This window comes from Poecilia formosa, unplaced genomic scaffold (assembly GCF_000485575.1).
Source record: "Poecilia formosa unplaced genomic scaffold, Poecilia_formosa-5.1.2 Scaffold1, whole genome shotgun sequence".
Lineage (NCBI taxonomy): Eukaryota > Metazoa > Chordata > Actinopteri > Cyprinodontiformes > Poeciliidae > Poecilia > Poecilia formosa.
Window position 1 is genome coordinate 6,593,008 of NW_006799940.1, and position 5,473 is coordinate 6,598,480.

Here is a 5,473-nt window from a genome sequence, read left to right on the forward strand (position 1 = left end):
ACACCAAACAAATATTTATATGGATGAAATCCTTATAAATATGGACACATTTTTAATGGATTTTACCATGTAAATATGGTAAAATTCTGGCAACCACAGCTGCTGGTATTTTACCTTAAATTAGGGAGATTTTGTTCCTTTTTTTTTTTTTTTTTTTTACAGCTTATCTGAGTGCCACATACCATGATGCTTCACCTACCTTGTCATACAGTGCTACAAATATGAATTACTTTCTGCTATGACCATATTTTCTTTAGCTTATTGTCAAAAAAACTCCTGGACTTGCTCATCAAACTCAGTATGACACCTGAGTCGACATGGTCTCACAGCATTGTTAACTAGCACCTCATGGCAAACAACACTGTGGTAGTGGAGCATCTTCAGATTGAACCATAAAATTCAGGCTTTATATAAACATGTTCATATTTCCTTCTTGTATTTTTTTTTTATTTTTATTTTTGCTTGACCCAGAGTCTGTCTTGTCACTTTAATTACAAATAAAACTATTTATTTTAAGTCTGGCATAGGCTTGGTGAAGTTACGTCTTTCCTCATGTCGCCCCTCCCTGAAAAACTCTGATCTAAACCAATCTATCATATCTGTGGATGTATGCTAGATGTAAGTGCAAAAAAAAAAGTTCAATCTTCCTCCAGATGGTTACCTTGATGCTAAGAAGACTGAAGCATGCTGCTGCTAGGACTTTCTTCTTGTAACTGCTCTATGAGCTCCAGATCTGTGGAACTACTGGAAGCTATCATGAGAACAGGTCTTAGAACATCAATGTGGATCTCTCTGCAGCTGATTTTCTTTGTGACAAAATTAATAATAGTATGATAATTATTATAATAATAATTAAGAATAATTGCTGTAATAGCTCAAGTGCTTCAAAAGCTCTTGCAAGGCAAAGGTAAAAGAGCTTGTTCTTGAGGCGGATTAAATTATTTATATTTGGGAGCAAAATATGTTCACCCAATCTGTAGTTTCTTTAATTTCAAAATCTGAACAACAAAATGGAGGCAAAACAAAAATGAGCTCAATGTTTCCTGTTTTCCTGTATCATTCTGCTCCTTTATCAGCACCAGGAAACAATAAGGTAGGGGAACAAACTAGCGGTGACCCAATCAAAGGTCTCCACTCTAATTAAAACGTCCAATCCATTCATCAGCTTCCACAAGGGCTCCACAGAAAGTACCAGACGAAGGCCTGATCTGAATGAATGGAGGAATTAGACACGTAAACAAAAGGGCACAGCCGTAGATAATTGCAGAGGAAAAGAAGCTTCAATCGAAAGTGACATCACCAACATAAACAGCCTTCTGAGATGAAAGCGCATCCCGAATCAGGCGCCTCATATTCAGAACCAGAGAAAGTCAATACATTACAGTACAGTGCGTCAATACAATGGTGGCACGGCTTGTTAGTAATTGTCTGAGTAAAACTGGAGTCATAGTGGCGATTGTTCACAATGGCTTGTGCCATGTTCCCAGATGAGATCAACTGAAGCAGGCAACTGTATTGTCCTCAGAATACAATTAATGCTGCTGTGCTTGATGGTTTCTCTGACAAGTAGAGAAGTCTACAGAACATTGAAGACATGACTGTTAAGATTCATGTTAGATTCAATTGCTAGTGAGCTAAGCTAAAAGGTTAGTTAACATGTATTTTAAATAACACCACTGAGGCAAAATTGCTCCTTTGACATCGATTTAACTAATTCAACCGGTCTGTGCCTTCTACAGATCCCGTCATATCCACCATGTGTTTTATCATGTGATACAAGCGCCACCTCTTGTGTGTACAGCTCTGGCCTATGAGCTCTGATGCCGATTCTGACTACACAGACGTCTAGAAAATAAAATTCCTGTCTTAAAAATATACAACTTGTATAGTAGAACTTTGTGCACAGAATTACAAGATGAGTTTTGGAAATTTTTGCTATGTACATCATGACTGTTTTGATAGGAGTAGTTTGAAAAGTGGTGCAAGACCTTCTTTTGTATCATTTTGGAGTTTTTGCATGCTATATGACTGAATGATAAAGGATTTGAGAAATTACTTCAGAAGTTCACATATCCAGGTATTTCCCAAAGGGGCTATTTAAAGATTGTAAACAGTTACTTCACAAAAGTTGTTATTTCTTATATTATCAAATTTGAACTTGTAGTTAAAATTTTAATTTATAGTTCACAAGTCTTGTATCTTCAAACTCCTTTTATTTCTGATCCCATATCTCTAGCCCTCCATAAAACAAGCACAAACAAATCCAGATGAGGGACAATGTCACATTGTTTGGTTCATGAGCTCTGATGCTCAACTACAGTAACAGTGCAGTTATTATTGTCCAGTCACAAAACAGCAATGCAAATATGCGCTTTTCACATTTTTTTCTAAATCAGACTCCTTGCAAGCAGTAGTTTTCACTGCCTAATGATGTATTTTATAGAAATACTAAAAACACTGCAATCAACTATGGAAAAAAAATGCATCACTGCAACTCATTATTGTTTTCAGATATCTGCCGGCTATATGCAGGAAGCCCAGAAATAATATAGACCATTGCCTGCAGAAGTATATTCATTAGACTACAGCAGATGGGTTACCAGATTGTGCTAGAAGTATTTATAGTGTCGACCAATTAGATTTTGCAAGCATATTCAATATCTATCTATCTATCTATCTATCTATCTATCTATCTATCTATCTATCTATCTATCTATCTATCTATCTATCTATCTATCTATCTATCTATCTATCTATAACTGAAAAGTTGTGCTTGAATAATAAATAATGCATGATATATGGGAACAGACACACTATTTGGGTTTCGAATGTATAGCTTCTCCAACCCCCCTTCTTAATCAATGAATAGCTGAAGCAGCATGGAAGGTGTGAGGCACTGGTATCTGACATTCTGAGGCTGGAAACAGAGACAACATGAAAGGTCAGGTGTGTTCAGCTGTCTTTCTGTCTCAGTTGGGCTATGTGGACAACTGAGCAACTGCAACAACCGATACTCCACTTCAAATGTATGGCAACTTACGGGAGAAATTGTATATTTATATCAATGTGGCACTTACACAAATTTGCGTTGCTGTCTGGAGTCTTAGTCTTAGCACCACTTAATACACTTAAAGAATGAATATGCAGGAGAGGCTGTTCACTGAGGCTCTCTGAGATATTTCTGTTGAGATTTATGAGGAAGATATGGTCCATTATTAGCAAGTTTATTTTTGATGCAGCTATGTGCATACCAATCATTCACACGCTGCATAGCACATTCTCACTCTGCTCAAAGCAAGACTATGTGGAATAAAATCCAATTTAGGCATGGGGAGTAACAAGAAAACAAGCTTCCTTTAATAACATTAGTACCAATGGGATGATGAAAATGATGACTCAGCCACATCAGACATTTGTGTAAATTATGCTTAGACAATGCAAAAACTGAGAAAAGAATTGACAAATACATGAATAGTAAGTAACAGTAACGACGCCAGGCTGAGAAAATCACCTTAAACGCTCATCCTGCTTTCCTCTGACTTGACTGTTCACCAGCTTTTCTCCATGTCCCTTTTCACAAAAATTTAGATCTAACCAAAATAATTCTTACTCCATGTATCATCCCTGGATTTTCAAAATATGAACAGTTTTTTTTTTGCAGTGGGTAGGTTGTTATGGTCATGTTAGAGAGAACACAACAGGCAAATAAAACTTGGATCTTTTTTTGTCATTTCAAAAGTGAACCACACCAGCTGAAAATGGAACAAATGTTGCAATTTTTGTCCCAAATCAAACAAAGTCTACTGGACTATCAGGTGGGAAAACACCCGTGGCGTTAAGAGAATATGTTCATGTTCTGTATTCATGTGAGTTGTGGCTGTCCCGTTTGCTAGCAAGAGCAACTTGAATACCTTGCAAAAGTCATGGCTTGTAAGAAAGATTTTACACCACAAAACCTAAAAACTGTTCTAAAGGTTTGACATGTGCAATACATTTCATTTTTGAAGGGCAAATGAAATGTATTGTTTTATTTATGCAGATATGCAACTGTTGCAGGAGATGAGTGAAATATTTTTCCCCAGTTTTTACAGTACAAGGTTTGGGGAACAATTAACTTTTTGGGATGACAGAACTGTTATAGACGTTATATGACAAAGTAAAACTGTTTGAAGGAATCCTGACATCACAGCGTCTAGCGTTGATAAGCTGTGTTAAACTGAATTGATGCACAACGTCTTGGAGATCATCAAGATGTTCTTTGTAAAATGTAAGTCGGGCCATCTTATTCCTTTTTCTGATGGGGTCCCCTCACCCATGTCCATCTATTTTTTGGCTGCAATGAACTAGTATTCACACGGTTCGGTTTGTGCAAAAGTTATTCAGAGGCTGACATCTGACAGTTCTGGCCCATCTTGTTGGAAATTGTTGTTGTTTTTCACCTTGAATTCAAAGCCAGGTTGGGTAAAATGAAGAAACAATGTCAAACCCCTTCAAGAAAGATAATAAGGTGACATTGAGGGCATGTCTAAGGCATGCTAGAAAAAAGTTCTTGAAGAAACTTCACCTGAAAATATGACAAACCTAGCAAAGTAAACAATGTACATAAAAATATGTACCGCACCTGAGTCTTATGGTATTCTCTCTGCAGTACATCAGGAGATGTCACGAAGAGACCAATCAGTGCAATCAAAGGCAGATATTGGAAAACATGAGGACTATTTCGTGTTGCAAATTCTGGGAGAAATGAATTGTATTGTTTTCTTTTTCTAAACTAGACTAGAGAGAGGCCAAAAATTTTACCAAGCTATCATTGAACTGGGGTCGTTTTCTCATACAAGGTTTCCAACATCCAGCCTTGAATAAAAAAATAAAAAAAGGTTATAAAAAAACCAAAGTAGTCAGAGTTACTCTACCACTGTCTTATTGAAAGATTTTTGAACTTCAATAAGTTCAAAGATATGCTACATGCTCCATACAGCATATTGATCAGCAAAAGATTGCCTTCAGAAGAACCCTAAGGACAGAGCCCACCTGTGAGTATTTTGATCTGTGAGTATGTACAGTTATTCAGTAAGCATCTCAAAGTTTGGTGGAGGAATGTGAGCAAAAGTGACTTTTGCACCATTTTTTAAGTCATAACTGATGCACTTTCTGGACCATTTTACAGCAACATTAGCAAGGTATTGCTATTTATTTTCCAACACCATCTGTCCTCAGACGGTGACACGTGGCAGCTGTCATATTACGTCTCATCATGGCACCTTGCTCTCTAACAGGTTTCTGGGTTTCCTTTCCCTGGACACCTTTAGAGCTTGCTAAAAGCTTTATATGCACTTTGATTCACACCTACACAATGCTCCGACTTTGCACAGTGCTCTTCTACCAAAAATGGCCTTTCTCCTGTCTCCTTTTGTTTTCCCTATGTGTGTTCAACCTCTTCACATCTGCTGGATATATATATATATATATATAT